We start from the raw sequence: 24,068 nt of genomic DNA on the forward strand, positions 1-24,068 counted from the left end.
TGTTAGGCAGATAGGGACTTTGGGTGAGACAGTATACGTGCATGTTGGGGAAGGTCAGAAAGACCTTGAGGCATCTTCAGCTCAGCATGTCAAAACGCCATATTTTGTGGTATTGGTTTTCTGGCCCCAACATTACCCTGTCTGAAACTTCCCTAGAAGTTTCACACACTAAAAGCTGCTCATATCAGAATATGGCATCGCGGATGGGCTTTCAAACGGAAGAAAAACAAAGGTTAATGTTTGGTACAATCTATAAACCAGTTTCCTTAGAGTTTGGAGAGCAGTCGGGTGAGTTGTCTGGATGTAAGAGTTGAAGAATCTTCAGTTAAAGTGGAAGTAGATGCTGGCAATCTGACAGGTTTTTCTTGCCTGCAGTTTGTATGTCACCACACATGAGCTTCAGCCTGGAGGGCCTCAGGAAAAAGACAGTATCGATTGTATTGCGTCCAAGTCAGAAAAGTGGAAGAAAAATTTGGAAACGTTAGTATAGGGATTTGTAGCCAGGAAAGAATTTATGATTTCGTCCATATTATAGGCAAGTAACAAAAACTCACTAACAATGAACAGGGCTAGAATAAAATAGTGGGTGGACTATAGTTTCCATCTAAAACATAATTTTTCTCTTTCTAGTTTCCCATTTTCAGCAAGGATAAATCATAGCAGGACCAATTAATTTGCAAAATAAGTTTTAGTCTTAATATACTTGGCCTGATTATTTGCATAAAGTGCAGCAAGAATGGTGATTGGCCATATAGGTTCTTTTAAATTGGCTTTGCTAGAATTTTTTTTTTTTTTTTTTTGAGACAATCTTTCCTGTCACCAGGCTGGAGTGCAGTGGAACAATCTTGGCTCACTGCAACCTCTGCCTACGGGTTCAAGCGACTCTCCTGCCTCAGCCTCCCAAGTACCCGGAATTACAGGTGTGCACAACCACGCTCCTAAGTTCTGTACTTTTAGAGACAGGGTTTCACCATGTTGGCCAGGCTGATCTCAAACTCCTAGGCTCACCCACCCTGGCCTCCCAAAGTGCTGGGATTACAGGCGCTAGCCACTGTGCTTAGCTAAAAAGTGACATTCTTTTCTTGCTGCAAGGACAGAAAACTTGTAAAGAAGCTGCACAGACAAGCTACCATGCCAGTCTTTCCAGACGTTTTATTAGCTCTATAAAGTCAACTTCTATTCCTTTAAAATATTTTTTAAATTATTTAAAAAATTATTAGTTTTCTTTTCTTTTCTTTTCTTTTTGAGATGGAGTCTTGCTCTGTTGCCCAGGCTGGAGTGCAGTGGTGCGATTTCGGCTCACTGCAACCTCCACCTCCAGGGTTCAAGCAATTCTCCTGCCTCAGCCTCCGAGTAGCTGGGATTACAGGTGCCTGCCACCATACCTGGCTAATTTTTGTATTTTTAATAGAGACAGGGTTTCACCATATTGCCCATACTGGTCTCGCACTCCTGATCTCAAGTGATCTGCCTGCCTTGGCCTCCTAAAGTGCTGGGATTACAGGCATGAGCCATTGCATCCAGACTTATTTTTCTTTTTGAGACAGGGTCTCACTCTGTCACCCAGGCTGGAGTGCAGTAGCATGATCATGGTTCACTGCAGCCTCAAACTCCCAGGCTCAAGTGATCCTCCGACCTCTGCCTCCTGAGTAGCTGGGACCATAAGCATGCACCATCATGCTTGGCTATTTTTAAATTTTTTTTTGTAGAGATGAGATTTCATTTTGTTGCCCAGGCTGGTCTCAAACTCCTGGGCTCCAGTGATAATCCTGCTTGACCTCCTAAAGTGCTGGGATTATAGGTATGAACCATCATGTCCAGCCTAAATTATTTTTTGAGTAGACATGTGGTCTCACTATGTTGTTCAGGCTGGTCTTGAACTCCTGATCTCAAGTGATTGTCCTGCCTCAGACTCCCAAAGGGATTACAGGCATGGGCCCATGCCTGGCCTTAACCTCTATTCCTTAAAGCAGCCTGGGCACATCTGAAAATACGATATTCCTGTCAAAGCCTTGGTAAATCCAGTGTCTCCAATTGTGTCCTATTACAAAATAAAGCAGGTTCTATTGAGTTTATGCAAATAACTGTATTGCAATAAATTAAGAATACTTATGGCTGGGTGTGGTGGCTCATGCCTATAATCCCAGTACTTTGGGAGGCCGAGGCAGGTAGATCACCTGAGGTTAGGAATTTGAGACCAGCCTGGCCAACATGGTGAAACCCCGTCTCTACTAAAAATACAAAAATTAGCCAGGTATGCTGGCATGTGTCTGTAATCCCAGCTACTCAGGAGGCTGAGGCAGAAGAATCACTTGAACCTGGGAAGTGGAGGTTGCAGTTAGCCCAGATTGTGCCACTGCATGCCAGCCTGGGCAACAAGAGTGAGACTCCATCTCCAAATAAATAAATAAAGAAAAGAATACTGACAAATAGTTTCCACTTTCTGGAGAAATCTAATAGAAAGATAAATGCTTCAAATTTTTGTTCACAAAAGTATACTTTACCCAATTTGTTGTAAGCTATAAATAGCTCAAAAGAAAAAAAATTGTTGACTTCTGGAAAATAAAAGAATCAGCAATGTCTCAAACAAAAAGGTCATTAAAAACTTTTTTTTTGTTTTGTTTTCTATCAGTTCGGTCCCATGTAATTAACTCTTGTTCTGCTTGATGTGGTGTTAGCAATCCTCATGAACACATCAGTTTTTCTTTCTTTTATTTCTTTTTAAATTTTTTAATATTTTTATAAAATAGAGATGGGGTTTTGCCATGTTGCCCAGGCTGGCTTGAACTCCTGGACTCAAGTCATCCACCTGCCTCTACCTCCCAAAGTGCTGGGATTACAGGTGTGAGCCACCATGCCTGGCCCACATCAGCTTTTTAATTAGAGTTCTGGAAGTTTTTTGTCCTACTTCAGTGGTATGATCTTCAAAGTTATCAGAAGCTTGTATTCAAGAGTACTTCTCAGAGTTCTTTTGATGACTATCCTTGAAGAAGAAGCAAAGTTTGGACTGTAGCTGATTTTAAACCACTTTTGGAGAAGAACCAAAGTAAAGCAATAATTGACTGGGCATGGTGGCTCATGCCTATAATCCCAGCACTTTGGGATGCCAAGGTGGGAGGATCACTTGAGGCAGGAGTTAGAGACCAGCCTGGCCAACATGGTGAAACCCTGTCTCTACCAAAAATACAAAAATTGGCCAGATGAGGTGGCTGGCGCCTGTAATTCCAACTACTTGGAGCCCGGTGCAGTGGCTCACACCTGTAATCCCAGCACTTTGGGAGGCCAGGGTGGGTGGATTACCTGAGGTCAGGAGTTCGAGCCAACCCTGGCCAGTATGGTGAAGCCTCGTCTCTACTAAAAATACAAAAATTAGCTGGGTGTAGAGGTGGGCACCTGTAATCCCAGCTACTTGGGAGGCTGAGGCAGGAGAATTGCTTGAACCCTGGAGGAGTGAGGTTGCAGAGAGCTGAAGTGGCGCCACTGCACTCCAGCCTGGGCAACAGAGTGAAACTCCATCTCCAAAAAAACGAAAACAAAACAAAACAAAAAAAATAAAACTATAATTGTCTGTGGATGACAAAAGTCTTAGAATAGCTATAGTTAAAGACATGATTAAGAAATTTGTTTATCTTGGCCAGGCATGGTGGCTAACACCTGTAATCCCAGCACTTTGGGAGGCCAAGGTGGGTGGATCACTGGAGGTCAGGAGTTCAAGACCAGACTGGCCAACATGGTGAAACCCCCTCTCTGCTAAAAAAAAATACAAAAATTAGCCAGGTGTGGTGGCAGACGCCTATAATCCCAGCTACTCAGGAGACTGAAGCATGGAGAATTGCTTGAACCCAGGAGGCAGAGGTTGCAGTGAGCCGAGATGGTGCCACTGCACTCCAGCCTGGGCAATAGAGCGAGACTCTGTCTCAAAGAAAAAAAAAAAAAAGAAATTTGGTTATCTCTGTGGCATATAATAATTTAACATGATAATCATAATTATTACTGATTTAAGACATACCAGAATTTTAGGAATCTCATGGAATTTTGGAACATATATTAATAATGCATTTATATAAATATAACCTGAAGAAAGTTTTGTTTTTTTTTGGCGGGGGCGAGTGGAGTCTCGCCTTCCACACCAGGCTGGAGTGCAATGGTGCGATCTTGGTTCACTGCAACCTCCGCCTCCCAGGTTCAGATGATTCTCCTGCTTCACCCTCCCAAGTAGCTGGGATTACAGGCACCCACCACCACACCCAGCTAATTTTTGTACTTTTAGCAGAGATGGGGTTTCACCATGTTGGCCAGGCTGGTCTCGAACTCCTGACTTCGTGATCTGCCCGCCTTGGCCTCTTAAAGGGTTGGGATAACAGGCGTGAGCCACGGTGCCCAGCCCTGTTTTGTTTTGTTTTTTTGATTTGTTTGTTTGTTTTGAGATGTAATCTCGCTCTGTCACCCAGGCTGGAGTGCGATGGCACAATCTTGGCTCACTGCAACCTCCGCCTAGCTGGTTCAAGCAATTCTCCTGCCTCAGCCTCCCGAGTAGCTGGGATTACAGGCACCCGCCACCATTTGTGTGTGTGTGTGTGTGTGTGTGTAATTTTTGGCTAATTTTTGTATTTTTAGTAGCAATGGGGTTTTACCATGTTGGCCAGGCTGGTCTCAATCTCCTGACCTCAGGTAATCAACCCACCTTGGCCTCCCGAAGGGCTGGAATAACAGGTGTGAGCCACCGTGCCCGGCCAACCTGAAGAAAGTTAAACACTATTTCATATTTGACAATGCTTCCTGTACGATTTTTACATACCAAATAAGCCTGATATGGACTTCCAGGGCTCTAATATTCCCCAAAATTAGCCTGAGGTCGAAAGTATGAATTTTGAAATTTTGATTTTAAAAAGTTTGCCAAATAGCAAAGGTTTAAGACATTTGCTTAAAATAGGATCACAAGTTTCTGTAAAATAATAGTGATTCATTTAGCCAAGGTGATAATTCAGTTTTTTTTTGTTTTGTTTTGTTTTGTTTTTTTGAGACAGAGTCTCACTCTGGTGCCCAGGCTGGGGTGCAGTGGCACAATCTCAGCTTACTGCAACCTTCGCCTCCCGAGTTCAAGCGATTCTCCCACCTCAGCCTCCTGAGTAGTTGGGATTACAGGTGCGCACCACCATGCCCAGCTAATGTCTTTGTAGTTTTGTAGAGACAGGGTTTTGCCTTGTTGGCCAGCTGGTCTCAAACTCCTGACCTCAGGTGAGCTGCCCGCCTCCGTCTCCCAAAGTGCTCGGTCAAAGATTTTAAAAAGTGAAAATCTTTACTCTTAGCCATTAGAGAACACATATATCAAAATAACTGGGATACTGTAGTGTTTTCCTGGCCTTCACATTTGTGGCACTGCACCATCAACAGTTGTTTGCATTTCCACCTCAAAGCCAGGACCCCAGCTGCATTTTAAGAACAGATACATCTCTGAGATTTTAAAATGTCCACGTGTGGCATTATGATATACGTTGGTTTTTGTCCGTGGTCCTGGCTTATAATTCCCATAGCCTCTGTTATAGTCTTTTCTATAATATAATGTTGGGTGTTTCAGGAAACAGAATCTTTCTTTCTTTGCCCTCCTTTCACCTGCCCCTAGACAGGACTCTAATATTCCCCTACGTTTCTGATTGTGGGTCTTAAGACCCTCATTTCAGAGAGGGTCATGTCCCATACTCTGGAGGAAGGAATACTGCACAGAGAGGCCAAGAAGAATCTAAACAGATAGGCCTTGCTGGACTTAGATCATATCCTTTTTGTCCAATCACATTTTGATATGCTTCAGTCATGGACAACTAATGAAGTCTCCATAAAAGGCCCAAAGGACAAGGTTCAGGGAGCTTCCAGAGAGCTGAACATGTGGAGGCTGACAGGAAGATGCAGAAGAATTTATCCATGTGCCGGGAGGGTGATCAACACCAACTCCATGGGGACAAAAGCTCCTGTGCTCAGGACCCTTCCAGACCTCACTCTGTGTATGTCTTCATCTGGCTGTTTATTTGTATCCTTTAAAATATCCTTCCTAATAAACTGGTAAATGTATTTCCCTGAGTTCTGTGAGCCACTCTAGCAAATTAATCAAACCCAAATTGGGGGTTGTGGGAACCCCAACTTGAAACTGGTCAGTCAGAATTTTCGGAGATCTGGATGTACAACTAGGGGGAAGGAGAGGACAGTTTTGTGGGACTGAGCCCTCAATCTGTGGGACCTGACACTGTATCTGGGTAGACAGTATCTCAGGATACCCAGCTGGTGTCTGCTGTTTGGTGTGTGGGGAAACCCCTCACACATTTTTGGTCACAGAAGTCTTCTATGTTGATAATTATTGTGGTGGTGTGAGAGCAGAGGGAAAACGTAGTTTGAGATCATTTTTCCTACATAGCACAGAAGGCCACAAAACTTGGCTCAACTCAAATAAAACTGAACAACAGATGAGGTAAATCCCACATAAATCCTGCCTTTTGGCCTTCACAGACTTGGCAAAGGAAACTTGCTGACCCCTCCAAGTCTTTCCACATCAAGTCCATTTGCCTAGGAAGCTCTCCCTAAGAGCTTAGAGAGCTAAGCGAAGCTTGTCCTCCTCTAAGATGTAGCTCAGATCCGTCTATCCCAAGGTAAAGCCTTATAGGTCTTCCTTTCTGCTCCTATAGTGCCCTACATATTTCTCTATTACAGTGCTTGTCATCTGTTTAATAATTATTTGATTACTTATTCTCTCCCACCTGTACTGTGAATTATTTAAGGGTAAAGATTTACTTTTGCTCATTTAATTATCTCCTATGCTGGGCAAAACAACTCATAGATACATAAATGTTTGTTAAGTAATTTGCAGTCAGTATGTAAACACATGGTAAAAACTTCAGTTAAGCAAATTCAAATGATAATGATATAACATTTAAAAGTTATTTTTAAAGCTTAAAAATTGCCAAACACAATGGCTCACGCCTGTTATACCAGCACTTTGGGAGGCTGAGGCGGGTGGATCACCTGAGGTCGGGAGTTCGAGACCAGCCTGGCCAACCTGGTGCAACCCATCTCTACTAAAAATATAAAAATTAGCTGGGCATGGTGGTGGGTGCCTATAATCCCAGCTACTTGGGAGGCTGAGGCAAGAGAATTGCTTGAACCCAGGAGGCAGAGCTTGCAGTGAGTGGAGATTGTACCACTTCACTCCAGCCTGGGTGACAGAGTGAGACTCCATCTCAAAAAAAAATAATTAAAAAAAAAAAGTTTAAAAATCAATCAAAGTGATATACTCACATTGTTTAAAAAGTCAGATAATACCATAAGGCTTATGATTAAAAAGTGTGATTCCCTATCCTTGCTCATCTTTAACCTCAACCCCCCTCCCCAAACTTTTTAGCCATTCTGGCATTTACTTCCATTAAATAGACAATTTGCTTGTATACTTACTTTTTTCGACCTATCAATTTTAGACATTATCTTTTGAATTTCTCCTATGAAATATGAGGATTTAGCCTTCTTTCATCACTCTAGATCTCTATTTTTTCCCCTAATCTAGTTAAGATATATTTTTTTGACTAAATCAAAATTTACTGAGTTATTATGAATGTTGTTGACTGCTAAGCTAAATGATATACCATAATTACATTTCCTCGTGTATATTTTTCTTGCTGGAGATATTAATTTTTTTTATTTGCTAAATTTTCTCTCTCTGCCCCCCTCCTTTTTTTTTGGACAGAGTCTCACTCTGTTGCCCAGACTGGATTGCAGTGGCACAATCTTGGCCCACTGCCACCTCCACCTCCCGGGTTCAAGCAATTCTCCAGCCTCAGCCTCCCAAGTAGCTGGGATTACAGGCGCACACCACTATGCCTGGCTAATTTTTGTCTTTTTAGTAGAAATGGGGTTTCGCCATGTTAGCCAGGCTGGGCTCGAACTCCTGATCTCAGGTGATCCACTGCCTCGGCCTCCCAAAGTGCTGGGATTACAGGTGTGAGCCACCACGCTCTGCCAATTTGCTTAATTCTCTATGTCACTATTTTCTACACGATTAAATATATCAGATAATTTATCTATTTATTATCCTGAACATATAGCTCCCAAAGCCCTCTACTCTCCTAGTCCAATCTTGATGCATGCTGAACAGCTGTCATTCTAGGATTACCCTTTATCACCCTCGTGATTGACTCTGTTGTGTATTTCCTTTTTATCTTTTTATTTATTTTTTCTTTTTTCTAGTTTATATCTCCATGAAAAAATATATTTCCTTTTTTAAGAATCTCAGGTCTTTCTCTTTTCTGGGTTTACTTTCTGTTTTCCTTTTCCTTTTTTTTTTGAGACAGGGTTTTGCTGTGTTGCCCAGGCTGGAGTACAGTGGTGCAATCATAGCTCACTGACACCTCCAACTCTTGGACTGAAGGGATCCTCCTGCCTCAGCCTCCTGAATAACTGGAACTACTGGCACATGCCACCATGACCAGCTAATATTTTTTTTTTTTTTTTTTTTTTTTTTTTTTGTAGAGACGGTGTCTCCCTATGTTGCTCAGGCTGCTCTCGAACTCCTGGGTTCAAGTGATGCTCCCGCTTTGGATTCCCAAAGTGCTGTGATTACATGTGTGAGCCACTGGGCGTGGCCTGGGTTTACTCTCTCATTTTGGTGGCACACATCCTGTAGTAGCTTCCCAAAACAAAGTTATACAAAGTAATTTTTTGGAGACTTTGCAAGTCTCAGTATGTCTTAATTTTCATTTCACACTTGATTGGTAGTTTTCCAGATGTAGAATTCTAAGTTGAAAAAAAGTTTTACACAGGATGTTTAAGGCATTGTTACTCTATATTTCTAGTGTTTGTTGTTAAGACATTTAATATCATTCAAATTATCTCTCTATCCCTTGTATGATACTATTATTTTCCCCCTAAACCTGGAGCATACTTTCTCTCCTAGTGTTCTTTTTCTTTTCTTTTCTGTTTTTTTTTTTTTTTTTTTTTTTTTTGAGACAGGATCTTGCTGTGTTGTCCAAGCTGGAGTGCAGTGGTGCCATCTTAACTCACTAAACCTCCACCTCCCGGGTTCAAGCCATTCTCCTCCCTCAGCCTCCTGAGGAGCTGGGATTACAGGCTCCTGCCACCACACTGGGGTAATTTTTGTGTTTTTTTAGTAGAGATGGGGTTTCACTATGTGGGCCAGGCTGATCTTGAACTCCTGACCTCAAATGATCCTCCTACCTCTGCCTCCCAAAGTGCTGGGATTACAGGCATGAGCCACCATGCCCAGTAAGTTTCTGTCTTTTTAAATGGGGTCTTGCTATGTTGCTCAGCCTGGTCTCAAACTCCTGGCCTTGAGTGAGGCTTCTGCTTGAGCCTCCCAAAGTGCTGGAATTACAGATGTGAGCCACCATGCCCAGCTGAGTTTTATACCTTTAAAACAATCATTTGTTCTCACTGGGTCTGGGTGTGGTGGCCTGGGTTCAAACGATTCTCCTGTCTCAGCCTCCCAAGTAGCAGGGATTACAGGCACCCACCACCACACCCAGCTAATTTTTGTATTTCTAGTAGAGACAGGGTTTCACCATGTTGGCCACGCTGGTCTCGAACTCCTGACTTCGTGATCCACCTGCCTTGGCCTCCCAAAGTGCTGGGATTACAGGCGTGAGCCACCGTTCCTAGGTGGTTGTTTATCTTAATGAAAAATTAGAGGCACAAAAAATTTTTTTTGAGATAGAGTCTAGCTCTGTTGCTCAGGCTGGAATGCAGAGGTGCGATCTTGGCTCACTGCAAGCTCCTCCTCCTGGGTTCGTGCAATTCTGCCTCAGTCTGCCAAGTAGCTGGGACTACAGGCGCCTGCCACTATGCCCGGCTAATTTTTTTGTATTTTTAGTAGAGACATGGTTTCATCATGTTAGCCAGGATGGTCTCGATCTCGTGACCTCGTGATCCACCCACCTCAGCCTCGTAAAGTGCTAGGTTTACAGGCGTGAGCCACCGCGCCCGGCCAAGAGGCACAAAAATTTACACCAGTCCCAGAATGTTCAAATTCAGTAGATTCTAGCATATCTAGCTGATAATATTATATAGTAATTATTTAAAAATATGAGGCCAGGTGCAGTGCCTCATGCCTGTAATCCTAGCACTTTGGGAGGCTAAGGTAGGAGGATGGCTTGAGTCCAGGAGTTTTAGACCAGCCAGGGCAACATAGTAAGACCTTGTTGCTATAAAAAAAATACAAAAAATATGAATTACATATAAATCAAACATAACAGTAAGTGCAATGAAAAGGGCACAAACATATGTTCCTGTGGATAAGCAATGTAAACTTTATACTTCTATTAAGGGAACATGCAAAAATAAAACCAGTTGTTTTAACAAGGTAGAATTAGGGAGGTTTTATTTTTATTTTTCTTTGTTTCTTTTTTTTTTTGAAACGGGGTCTTGCTCTGTCACCCAGGCTGGAATGCAGTGGTGCGATCATAGCTCGCCGTAACTTCAAACTCCTAGGCTCAAGGGATTCTTTTGCCTTAGCCTTCTGAGTAGCTGAGACTACAGGTGCATGCCACTACGCCCAGCCTTTTTTTTTTTTTTTTTTTTTTTAAGTAAAGACAGGGCCTGTCTATGTTGTCCAGGCTGGGCTTGAACTCCTGTCCTGAAGCAATCCTCCCACCCTAACCCCCACCCCCATTGTTTTTCTTTTTTAAAAAAATCCTTTTATGTTATTATAGAAATGTTTCCATAATTAAAAGATAAAAAAAAAAAAAACAACAAAAAACCTCAAGCCCAAAGCTGGCAAAAATCACAGTGATTGTGCCTACCAGGCCCCTAAGATGAAGATGAAAACTAAACCGTTCAGCCAAACATCTGTTCTGAAAGTTTCAGAACAGCCAGGTCTTTGATGTTGGGTAGACTAAACAACGAGATGTTTGACTGAAGTTTTCATTTTCATCTGAAAGGCTGACATCATGCAACTATAGCCAAGTTCATAACTGATGTCAGTTACCATAAGGTTCAATGAATTGCTAACACGGCCCCAGGCAGCTCTCCTGGCCTTCCTCATTTGGTACTCAAAAATATCGTCTTTGACTTGCTCTTAGCTTTAAGTGTTACCATAATTCTTTTATTAGTCTTCATTATCTAAAAAATAAAGGCTAAACTGCTTAACCCTTCATAATATGGCTCCATCTGACTTCACCAGCCCCATCTCTAATCATTTCCTTCCCTGATAAAGTCTATATTCTCTAGTTGCTAGAGATACAGTCCCTGACCCTCAAAATACTCATAGTTTTATTGTTGTTGGCTAGCGGATACCACTGTTATCATTCATGTAGCTATTATGTGCTAGAGTGCTAGGGCTTTGTATACACTAGAGTTTAATCTTCACTATAACCTCTTGTGGCATTGTTATTTTCATTTTACCAATGATGAAAGAGAGGCTCAGAGAAGTAAAATATCTTGCTCAAAGTCATAACCAGTAAGTAACAGAGCCAAAACTAAGTCTATTGGATTCCAAAGCTTGTGCTGTTAATTACACCACCACAGAGACATGTATACTAATACATTTACTAAGGTATTTGGGTGGCTAAAGTGGACTTACGGAGAGAATGAGAACTATGAAATGACAGAAAACAGGTGGAAATAGGCAAAGGTTTAGTCTAAGAACCATTGCTAGAGTGCCGATATGTGCTGGGCCCTATGGCTAGTCCTAGGGACACAGAGAAGTAAAATATCATTTGTGCCCTGAAGGAGAAATCAGACACCTAAAATTAGGTAGAAAGCACAGGTGTTCTAGAAATGGAGCCAGCAGGAGTAATGGTGACATACATGTCCAGGACATAACTGGGATACACGGTCTCAGTCCAAAAGTATGGGAAAAGGGGAGAGATTCAGTGAGATCCCAGTTATCAAGTGACTTAGAGAGAGTGCCCCAGGAAGATCTCTGTCTCTCCACAGGAATATTTGAGAGCCGAGGAAAGAGTAGAAATTGTGATCCCATGAGAATCAAGAAAGCACTGAAGGACAAAACAGGCACAACTTCTTAAAACAACAATAACAATTCATTTATTCTGCTAGTTTCTATCCTGTGCCAGCCCTCAGGTGGGCACTAGGGATTCAGAGAAGAGTCAGACACAGTCCCTCCCTGTCGTGGTCATTGAGGTTGACGCATTCTTTCTATAAATACGTATGGAGAACTTACTATGTGTGAGGCATTGTTCTAGGCACTGAGGATACATCAGTGAACAGAACAAAAATTACCTTCATGAAGCTTAGATTCTGTTAGGAAGAAACAGGCAGATAACGCATAAAGAAAGAACTTATATATTATATTTGATGGTGAGAAGAGCCAGAAAAAATAAATAAATAAATAAAGCAAGAAAGGAGGATAGGAAGTATCAGTGAGATAGAGAAGTCCAGGAAGACCCCACTGAAAGTTTATATTTAAGCAAAGACCTTGTATTTTCACAAAGAGCAAAGCATTTCATGTACAGAGAAGAATGAGTGCAAAGACCCTGTGGCTGGAGTGTGCTTGGTGTAATTTGGAAACAGCAAGGAGGCTGTTTAACTGGAGCAGAGTAAATATAATAATTTTGAGGCCGGTGTGGTGGCTCATGTCTATAATCCCAGCACTTTGGGAGGCCTAGGTGGGTGGATCTCCAGAGGTCAAGAGTTTGAGACTAGCCTGGCCAACATGGTGAAACCCCGTCCCTACTAAAAATACAAAAATTACCCGGGCGTGGTAGCTTGCGCCTGTAATCCTAGTTACTTGGGAGGCTGAGGCAGGAGAATTGCCTGAGCCTGGGAGGCGGAGGTTGCAGTGAGCTGAGATCGTGCCATTGCACTCCAGCCTGGGTGACAGACTGGGACTCCATCTCAAAAAAAAAAAAGGAATTTTGACTTTTCTTCTGAAAGAAATGGGTAGCCATTGGAAGGTTTTGAACCAAGAAGTCTTATGGTCTACTTTATGATATCACATTTTCATTGTGGTTTTTGTGTTGATAATAGACTGAACGAGGAAAAAAGTGGAAGGAAGTAGGGAGATCAGTTAGGAAGCAATTACAATGGTCCAGGACAGAGATGATGGTGGCTGGGTTCAGGGTGATATCAGTAAAGGTAGTAAGTGGTCTGATTACAGATTACAGATACAGGCATACCTTTTTTTTTTTTTTTTTTTTTTTTTTTGAGATGTCTTGCTCTGTTGCCCAGGCTACAGTGCAGTGGCGTGATCTTGGCTCACCACAACCTCCACCTCCCAGGTTCAAGCAATTCTCCTGCCTCAGCCTCCCAAGTAGCTGGGATTACAGGCATGTACCACCATGCCCGGCTAATTTTTGTATTTTTAGTAGAGATGGAGTTTCAACATATTGACCAGGCTGGTCTTGAACTCCGGACCTCGTAATCTGCCTGCCTTGGCCTCCCAAAGTGCTGGGATTATAGGCGTGAGTCACCACGCCCAGCCACATACCTTGTTTTTATTGTGCTTCACTTTATTGTGCTTTGTAGATATTATGGGGTTTTTTTCCCTCAAATTGAAGGTTTGTGGTAACCCTGCATCCAACGAGTCTATTGGTGTCATTTTTCCAGCAGCATGTGCTCACTTCATGTCTTTGTGTCACATTTTAGTAATTCTCACAATATTTAAAACTTGGTCTTAGCTGGGTGTGGTGGCATGCACCTGTAGTCCCAGCTGCTCAGAGGCTGAAGCTGGGGAATTGCTTGAGTCCAGGAGTTTGAGGCTGCAGTAAGCTGTGATTATGCTGCTGCACCCCAGCCTGCGTGACACAGTGAGACTCTGTCTCTGAAGAAAACCAAACAGCTGAGTGCAGAGGCTCACGCCTATAGTCCCAGCACTTTGGGAGGTCAAGGAGGACGGATTACTTGAGCTCAGGAGTTTGAAACCAGCCTGTGCAACATAGTAAGACCCCATATCAATTTGGGAGGCCGAGACGGGCGGATCACGAGGTCAGGAGATCGAGACCATCCTGGCGAACACGGTGAAACCCCGTCTCTACTAAAAAATACAAAAAAACTAGCTGGGCGAGGTGGCGGGCGCCTGTAGTCCCAGCTACTCGGGAGGCTGAGGCAGGAGAATGGCGTAAACCCGGGAGGCGGAGCTTGCAGTGAGCTGAGATCCGGCCACTGCACTCCAACCTGGGCGACAGAGCCAGACTCCATCTCAAAAAAAAAAAAAAAAAGAAAACCAAACATACAAAAAATCTAATACAACTTTGTGCTTATTATTATCTGTTACAGTGATCAGTGATCAGTGATCTTTGATGTTACTATTGAAATTGTTTTGGGAGTGCTACAAGCTGTGCCCATATAAAATGGTGAACATAATCAGTAAATGTTGTATGCGTTCTGACTGTTCCACCAACCAGCATTCCCTCGTGTCTGTCTCTCCTCAGGCCTACCTATTCCCTGAGACATGACAATATTGAAATTAGGCCAGTTAGTAACCTTACAATGGTGTCTAAGTGTTCAAGTGAAAGGAAGAGTCGCATGTCTCTCACTTTGTTTTTATTACTTATTTTTAAATTTTTGATATTTATTTATTCATTTATTTATTTATTTTTGAGACAGAGTCTTGCTCTATCACCCAGGCTGAAGTGCAATGGCACGATCTCATCTCACCACAACCTCCACCTCCCGGGTTCAAGCAATTCTCTTGCCTCAGCCTTCCAAGTAGCTGGGATTACAGGCACCTGCCATCACACCCGGCTAGTTTTTTGTATTATTAGTAGAGACGGGGATGTTGGCCAGGTTGGTCTCAGAACTCCTGATCTCAGGTGATCCACCTGCTTCAGCCTCCCAAAGTGCTGGGATTACAGGCACGAGCCACCGCTCCTGGTCATATTTATTTGTTTATTTTTTAGAGATGAGGTCTCACTGTGTTGCCCAGGCTGTTCTTGAACTTCTGAACTCAACTGACCCTCCTGCTTCGGCTTCCCAAAGTGCTGGGACTACAAGCATGAGCCACTGTGCCCAGCCTATTTAATGTTTTGTAGAGATGGGGGGTCTTGCTATTTTGCCCAAGCTGGTCTTGAACTCCTTGCCTCAAGTAATCCTCTTGCCTTGGTCTCCCAAAGCACTGGGATTACAGGAGTGAGCCACTGTGCCTGGCCATTTCTCACTGTAAATCAAAAGCTAGAAATTATTCTTTAGTGAGGAAGATATGTCAAAAGCAGAGATAGGCTGAAAACTAGGCCTCTTGTGCCAGTTTCCTAAATTGTGAATGCAAAGGAAAAGTTCTTGAAGGAAATTAAAAATGTTGGCTGGGCGCGGTGGCTCACTCCTGTAATCCCAGCACTGTGGGAGGCCAAGGTGGGTGGATCACCTGTGGTTAGGAGTTCAAGACCAGCTTGGCCAACATAGTGAAACCCTGTCTCTACTAAAAATATAAAAAATTAGCTGGGCGTGGTGGCAGGCGCCTATAATTCCAGCTACTAGGGAGGCTGAGGCAGGAGAATTGCTTGAACATAGGAGGCGGAGGTTGCAGTGAGCTGAGATCATGCCATTGCACTCCAGCCTGGGCAACAAGAATGAAACTCCATCTCAAAAAGAAAAAAAAGTGTTGGTGGGCATGATGCACACGTGTAATCCCAGCTACTTGGGAGACAGGCCAGAGGATCGCTTGAGCCCAGGATTTTGAGACCAGCCTGGGCAACATTTATTGTTATTTATTTGAGACTCTGTAAATTATTTGAGACTCAAATAAATCAATAAATCAATAAATAACATGCTACTCCAGTGAACATATGAATAATAAGAAAGCAAAACTGCCTTATTGCTGATATGGAGAAAGTAAGAGTGATCTGGATAGATCCAACCAGCTATAACATTCCTTTAAGTTGAAGCCTAATCCAGAGCAATTCTATGAAGCCTAAGGGAGATGGGGAAGCTTCAGGAGACAAGTTTTAAGCTGGAAGAGGTCGGTCCATGAGGGTTAAGAAAAGAAACCATATCCATGACATAAAAGTACAAGGTGAAGCAGCAAGTGCTGATGTAGAAGCTACAGCAAGTTATCCAGAAGATCTGGCTGAGATCGTTGATTCTCTTTTGTTTTCTTTTCTTTTCTTTTTTTTTTTTTTTGCAGTGACACGATCTCTGTTCCTTGCAAGCTTAACTTCCCAACAACCTCAAGCGATTGTCCGGGCTCAGCTTCCCAGGTAGCTAGGATTACAGGTGTCCACTACCATGACTGGCTAATTTTTGTATTTTTAGTGGAGACAGGGTTTCACCATGCTGACCAGGTTGGTCTCGGACTCCTGATCTCAAGTGATCCTCCTGCCTTGACCTCCCAAAGTGCTGGGATTACAGGTGTGAGCTACCATGCCCAGCCTCTTTTTTTTTTTTTTTTTTTAAATAGAGACAGAGTCTCGCTGTGTTGCCCAGGTTGGCAATCATGGCTCACTGCAACCTTGACCTCCCAGGCTCAAGCCGTCCTCCTGCTTCAACCTGCCAAGTAACTAGTACTACACATGTGTGCCACCATGCTCAGCTAATTAAAAAGAATTTTTGTGAGGAGATGGGGGTCTCACTATGTTGCCCAGGCTGGTTTAGAATGCCCAGTCTCAAGTGATTCTCTCACTTTGGCCTCCCAAAGTTCTGGGATTACAGGTGTGTGCCATTGTGCCTAGCCAGAAAGTGGTTTCTTGAGATGGAATCTACTCCTGATGGAGATGCTGTGAACATGGTAGAAATGACAACAAAGGGTATAGGATACGACATAAACTTAGTTGATAAAGGAGCAGCAGGGTTTGAGAGGACTGAGTCCAATTTTGGAAGATATTCTACTATGGGTAAAATGCTATCAAATAGTACTGCATACTACAGATAAATCTTTCATGAAAGGAAGTGTCAATTCATGTGGCAAATGCTATATAGTCTTATTTTAAGAAATTGTCACAGCTGGCATGGTGGCATACGGCTATATTCCCAGCTACTTGGGAGGCTGAGGCAGGAGAATCGCTTGAACCCGGGAGGCAGAGGTTGCAGCAAGCCAAGATCATACCACTGCACTCCAGCCTGGGCGACAGAGCGAGACTCTGTCACCAAACAAACAAACAAACAAAAAACTGCTGAGCACAGTGGCTCATGCCTGTAATCCTAGCACTGTGGGAGGCCAAGGCAGATGGATTACTTGAGGTCAGGAGTTCAAGACCAGCCTGGCCAATATGGGGAAACCCCATCTCTACTAAAAATACAAAAATTACCTGGGCATGGTGGGGCATGCCTGTAATCTCAACTACTCGGGAGGCTGAGGCAGGAGAACTGCTTGAACCCAGGAGGTGGAGGTTGCAGTGAGACGAGATCATGCCACTGCACTCCAGGCTGAGCAACAAGAGGGAGACTCCGTCTCAGGAAAAAAAAAAAAAAAAAAAAAAAAAAGAAAAGAAAAGAAATTGTCACAGCCACCCCACCCCTTAGCAAGTACCACCCTAATTAGTCAGCAACCATCAACATGGAGCCTCCACCAGCATAAAGATGACTACTTGCTGAAGGCTCAGATGATTGTTAGCCTTTTTTTTTCTTTTTTTTTTTTAGGAATAAAGTATTTTGGGGCCAGATACAGTGGCTCACACCTGTAAGCACTTTGAGAGGCCGAGGTGGGCAGATCACTTGAGCTCAGGAGTTTGAGACCAGCTTGGGCAACATGACAAAACACCATCTCAGGCTGGGAGTGGTGGTTCACGCCTGTAATCCCAGCACTTTGGGAGGCTGAGGTGGGCAGATCACTTGAGGTCAGGAGTTTAAGACCAGCCTGGCCAACATGGCAAAACACTGTCTCTACTAAAAATGCAAATATTAGCCAGATGGAGTGGCACGTGCCTGTAATCCCAGCTACTCAGGAGGCTGAGGCAGGAGAATCGCTTGAACCTGGGAGGTGGAGGTTGCAGTGAGCTGAGATTGTGCCACTGCACTTCAGCTTGGGCGACAGAGTGAGACTCTGTCTCAAAAAAAAAAAAAAAAAACCTCTACAAAAAATATCAAAATTAGCCTAATGTGGTGGTGCACACCTGTGATCCCAGCTACTTGGGAGGCTGAGGTGGGAGGATCACTTGAGTCCAGAAGGTAGAGGCTGCAGTGAGCCAAGATCAAATCACTACACTCCAGTCTGGGTGACAGAGCCAGACCCTTTCTCAACAATAACGACGACGACAAAACGAAAGTATTTTAAAATTATGATAAGTACATTTTTTCTTTCCTTTTTTTTTTTTTTGAGATAGAATTTTGCTTTTGTTGCCTGGGCAGGAATGCAGTGGCATGATCTTGGCTCACTGCAACCACTGCCTCCTGGGTTCAAGCGATTCCCCTGCCTCAGCCTCCCAAGTAGTGGCAATTACAGGCACCTACCACCACACCTGGCTCATTTTTATATTTTTAGTATAGACAGGGTTTCACCATGTTGACCAGGCTGGTCTCGAACTCCTGACCTCAAGTGTTCCACCTGCCTCAGCCTCCCAAAGTGCTGAGATTACAGGTGTGAGCTACTGTGCCCGGTCAGTAAGTACATTTTTAAAGACAGAATGCTGTTGTGTACTTAATAGACTATAGTATAGTGTAAACAGAAGTTTTCTATGTACTGGGAAACCAAAAAATTTGTGTGACTCACTTTATTGCAATATTCACTTTATTGTGATATTTGCTTTATTGTGGTGGTCTGGAACTGAACCCACAATATCTTTGAGGTATGCCTCTATACCATATTTTAAAGGTAGAGCTTAGTAAGATTTTGCTGACAGGTCAAATTCAGGTGTGAACGAATAGAGTCAAAGGTTATACCAAGGTTTAACCATAGGGAAATGAAAGACTGGAATTGTTTACTTTGAAGAATGAGACTGAGGAAGAAGCAGGAATGAAGGGAAAGATCTGAGTCTCAGTTTGGACATGTTAAGCTTTACATGCATTTTAAATATTCAGGTGGAGCTGCTAAGTAGGCATTTTGATACATGAGTTGTAGTTCAGGGGAGAGATCCAGGCTAGAGATAAAAATGTGAGATTTATCAGTACGTAGATGATATTTGAAGTCACAGGACTGAATGAAGCCACCCAGGGAGCGAGTACACACAAGAGAAAAGGGCAAGGAATGAGCTTCACGAACTCCAACATTTAGAGGTCAGTATATGGGCAACCAGAAAGGGAGACTGAGGGGGAATTATTCAAATTAGATTAAGTGAAAAAAGCCAGGCACAGAGAGACAAATACTGCATATTCTCACTCATATGTGAGAGCTGTAAACGGTTGATTTCATAGAGGTAGAGAGTGGAATGATAGTTACCAGAGGCTGGGTGGGGGTAGGAGGGTGCAGAGAGATTTGTTAAGGGTTACAAACAAAAGGTTAGAGAGAAGGAATAAGTTCTAGAGTTTGGTAGAACAGTAGGGTGAATATAGTTAACACCAATGTACTGTATATTTCAAAATAGCTAGAAGAGAAGATTTGAAATGTTATTGACAAAAATAAATGATAAATATTTGAGGTGATGCATATCCTAAATACTCTGATTTGATCATTACACATTGTATGCATGTATCAAAGTATGACATGTACCACACAAACATGTACAATTATGATGTATCAATAAAAAAGTAAAAAAAGTAATTAGCACAAACCTAAAAAACAAAATAGAAAGCAAACAAGGAGAGGGTAGATTCTAGCAGTCAAATGAAGGAGGCACTTCTAGGAAAAGGGAGTAATCAATTCAGTCATGTGCTGCTGAGAATTGACCCTGGGACTTAACAACATGGAGACCATTTGTGGTCTTGACAAAAGCAATTCCAATGGGATACTGGGTCACAGCCAGGTCGGGAAATCTAAATGAGACTTAGAGGAAAGGAAGTGGGCGCAGTGAGATTACATAAGACTTTTGAGGACTTTTCAGTAAAGGGGAGCAGGAAATAGGATTGAAATTAGAAGGGTATGTGGAGTCACGGGAGGGTGATTTTTAAAATGGAAGAAATAATAACACTTGTGTGTGTGTGTGTGTGTGTGTTTGTGTGCTTATAGGAATGGCCTAGTACAGGGTTTCTCAATTTGGGACTGACATTTTAGGGAGAATAATTCTTTGTTATGAAGGGCCATCCTCGCATTGCAAGATGTTTAGAAAGATTCCTAGCATTCTGTCCACTAGAGGCCGGTAGCGCGCCCTGCCTCTCCTGGGTTGTGACAACCACAAGTCTCCAGGCATTGCCAAATGTCTCTTGTGGAAGGGGAATGGCAAAATTATTCCCGATCTAGTTAAAAAAAAAAAAAAAAAAAAAGACAAATAAAAATAAAAATATTGGTGATGCAGAATATAGAATGGAAGAATTGCTGGGGGAAATTTCTTTGAGTTGATGGAAAGGGATGGAATCTACTGCATAAGAAGAATGAGTCTACTAGATCACAGACTGCATCCACATTAACAGAGAAAGCAGAGGTGTGAGCACTGATGTAGCTAGGGGCTAGATGGGGTGGTGGGAACATATGGAAGTTCTCCTCTAGTTGCCTTTGTTTTCTCAGTAAAATAAGCAAAGTAAGCAGCTGGAAAGCAAGCACTGAAAAGGAGGTAAATCACCATAGCATTTGCAGGGGAAAAAAAAATCAAAAGGAGGTGTTTAAGTTTTAGGAGACAGGAGATCTGAAGAAGGTCATCTCAGAGAATGAGACATAAAATGGACTGGAGAAATACATTGTAATTGCTAAGCAGCTTTACTATTCAGCAGTAAAGACCCATTGAGAGTAGAATAAGACTAATTAATGTTGGTATATATTTTTCTCCAGTCCTACTCCGGGTCTTGGTCCAGGTACTGAGTAAGGACAGAGTTGGATATAAGCAGGACTGCAGATTTGCCAAGAGAGTACCATGAAGTGAAGGGAGCAAGGGAGTTCGGGGGAAATGCAAGGAAGTGATTATAATGATTGACCATGATATTTAAGCAGGGTACAGAAGAACTAAGAACAAGAAGGGGATGGAAGATTGTGAAAAGGAATGTGGTAGGATCATCAGAGGAATATAGGTCCCTGTGGGATTGAAAGATTGTTGGAGTTGATACTAAATAATGTGAGCTGGAAATATAGAAACTCAGAGGGTGGGATCCTTGAAATTGAAATTATGGAGAGACACATTTATTGGTAGGGCCAAGGTCTAGGGTATGAACATGGCAGTGAGTTTCAGGGCAGGGTCACAAAAGCAGATGCACAGAGACATAAGGTATCCAATTCTAGGGGCTGAGGAGTGACTGCAGTAACTAACATCAAAGTTCACCAACTTCCACTCTAACTTAGGTGATCAGCCAAACTATTTATGGGAACATCATCCCCCTTGCTAGTGACTGATTTAGGGATGGCCAAGTGGACAAGGGAAAGTATTGTGGGGAGCTTCTGGAAAATATTTCCTTATTCTACAGGGAGAGGAAGTTCCTCTTCTTCCTCTGGATTTTGTGATGCTTGAAACCTCTGTAGCCATCCTGTTACCAGCCTGAAGATGAAGCTAACGGTGAAGATGGTAGATAAAGGGAAAATACGTGGGCCTTTCTTGCTTTTCTTTTCTTTTCTTTGTTTTTTTGAGACTGGGTTGTCCACACTGTGATGGATGCTGTGGCTCTATCACAACTCATTGTAGCCTCAAACTCCAGGGCTCAAGCTATCCTTCCACCTCAGCTGCCTGAGTAGCTGGGACTTGGGGTATGTGCCACCACACTCTGTTAATAATAATAATAAAAATATATAGAGACCTGGTCTTGCCGTGTTGCCCAGGTTGGTGACCTCCTGGCCCCAAGTGATTCTCCTGCCTCGGCCTCCCAAAGTGCTGGGATTATAGGCATGAGCCACCATGCCTGGTAGACAGGGACAGTATTTCATCCTAAAGAAAATAGAGAGCCAAGGGAAGGGTTTTGGCGGGCTAAACAAAGGGTTTGTTTAGGTTTTGAGGATAAGCATTTTCAAAAGGGAAATTCTTTTTCTCTGACTTTTCCTGTAAGTAAAATTCCTATTGGTTTCAAAAATCTACTCATTAATTCAGTAACTATTTACTAAGCACTTACCATGTGCCAGTGAATGTTATAGGAACTTAGGATACAGTGATGAACAAAACAGACAAACATTCCTGAAAAGATCCATGGATCTTTTGTCCTATTCAAGCCAGATAGTACCTTCTCCAAGATGTCTGCCTGAAATCTCTCAATCATACTTGCTATTTTCTTCTGCTTTTATGGCACATTGTACTGCGTTAATGACATTTATCATAGTCTGCTTCAAGTTGGAGCCATGCTTCGGATGTTAAATATCTCCCTCACTACACCAAGGGGTTCTTGAGTTTACTGTCTACGTTAGAACAGAATTGGTTTGGGGCAAGTAGCAGTGGATCTTGGTTGAATGAGCAAATTATTCTGTCTACAGCCGGAAGGCATTAGTCCTACATGGTGGAGCTTTTATTGCAGCTGCTGCCAGGCATTCATTTGGAGGAATTGGGAGCCAATCTGTCATGGGCTTAGGTGATCTGGGAGCTGTATAGAAATGACATTCCCAATGAGTGATTATCACTGATAAGTGATAACAAAGTTCGTTTGTATGACTATGGGCATAATAGGAAATGAAGGTCTGGATAATTCTATTATGAAATTCAAATAGCTGTCCAGTTTAATGAATGTAAATGGCTCTTTGATGAAGAAGTGGAATGATGCCAATGAAAATGGTGACTGCAAGTATGAAAATTTTTTGTTGGTTTAAACTTCTAAGACCGAATAACTGGGTCTTACATTAGTTTGAATATTTCACACATTATTGAAATTTAGAGGCAAGATCTCTGATTTTCTTAAAAAAAGAATTACTGTAAAAACCCAAAGCAGTTATTTCTGCTGGATGTCAAATGATTGCTGTTTTGTTGCTACACAACCAACAGAGGGAGCCCTTGCTATAGAACCTAATAACTTCCTTACAGAGTTTGTACATTGGTAGAAAGCCAATGGAAGAAGAGAAGAAATAAAAAGAATAGAGGAATTAAGATATTAAACAATTTGGTTTTAAACTATATTGTGAATCTGGAATCGCTTTTATGAAACTGGGTTTGAGGGATTACAGATATTTCAAAAGAGTGTATATGTGTATTGGATTTTTAAAAAGCTCTTTACATACTGCCGTAGTGATCATTTATCTTTAAAGCACACAGTTACATTACTCTTCTGCTTAAAACTCTCCAGTGGTGTCTTCATCACTCATATGACAAATCCAACCTTATGGGGTTGTAAAGATTAAAGCAGATAATATATAGCATAGTCCCTGGTGCATAACTAAATTCTCAGTAAATTCTTAGCTATTATTTTTCACTACTGTGTCTTTTATTGCACTGATCCTTCAGACTCGATGCTTTCCAAATGGCCCCATTCTTACTCTGGCTTCAATCTGCTTAACTCCCTTCTTGTCCTAGAGGTTTCAGGACCTCAGAAATCTTGCCTCACTTACAGTGCGGGAGCTCTTTTGGTACATATCATATTGTAATGATTTGCTCACATGTCTCTCCGACTTGAGAGCAGAAGTCATATCTCGTAAGCTGTTCTGTCTCCAGGGCCTAGTAATAGAACAACCAACTGTCCAGGTTTTCTTGGGATTATTCTAGTTTTTTTTTTTTTTTTTTTGAGACGGGGTCTTGCTATGTTGCACAGGGCTGGGCTCAAGCAGTCCTTCTGCCTCAGCCTCCCAAGTAGCTGGGATTATGGGCACACACCACCAGACCCCAGGCTATTTTTTGTTTTTTAGTTTTGTTTTTTGGAAAAAAAAGGCACACGTATTTATTAATTTTTTTTTTTTTTTTTTTTGTAGAAACGAGGTCTTGCTATGTTGCCCAGGCTTGTCTTGAATTCAGCTCAAGGGATCCACCTGCCTTGACCTCCCAAAGTGCTGGGGTTACAGGCATGAGCCACTGCGCCCAGCTCATGCAAATTTATTAACATGTACACGGGTAGAACGACAGAGTGATTACCCTGACTGTTCCAGTTTTAGCATTGAAAATCCTATGTCCCTGGAACCCCTCAGTTTCAGGCAAACCAGGACAACTGGTCACCCTACCATAGATTCTGATACATAATAATAGTTCAATCAATAAATTTGTTTACCT

The 24,068-nt window shown here is 42.5% G+C and overlaps 1 pseudogene; it reads left to right on the forward strand.

Annotated features, from left to right (window-relative positions):
- Window positions 1–203: 203 nt before the first annotated feature.
- The window catches only part of LOC103224831 (cofilin-1 pseudogene), a 54,920-nt pseudogene continuing 31,055 nt past the window's right edge, over window positions 204–24,068 (forward strand).

The sequence above is a fragment of the Chlorocebus sabaeus genome, chromosome 20, assembly GCF_047675955.1.
Source record: "Chlorocebus sabaeus isolate Y175 chromosome 20, mChlSab1.0.hap1, whole genome shotgun sequence".
NCBI lineage: Eukaryota > Metazoa > Chordata > Mammalia > Primates > Cercopithecidae > Chlorocebus > Chlorocebus sabaeus.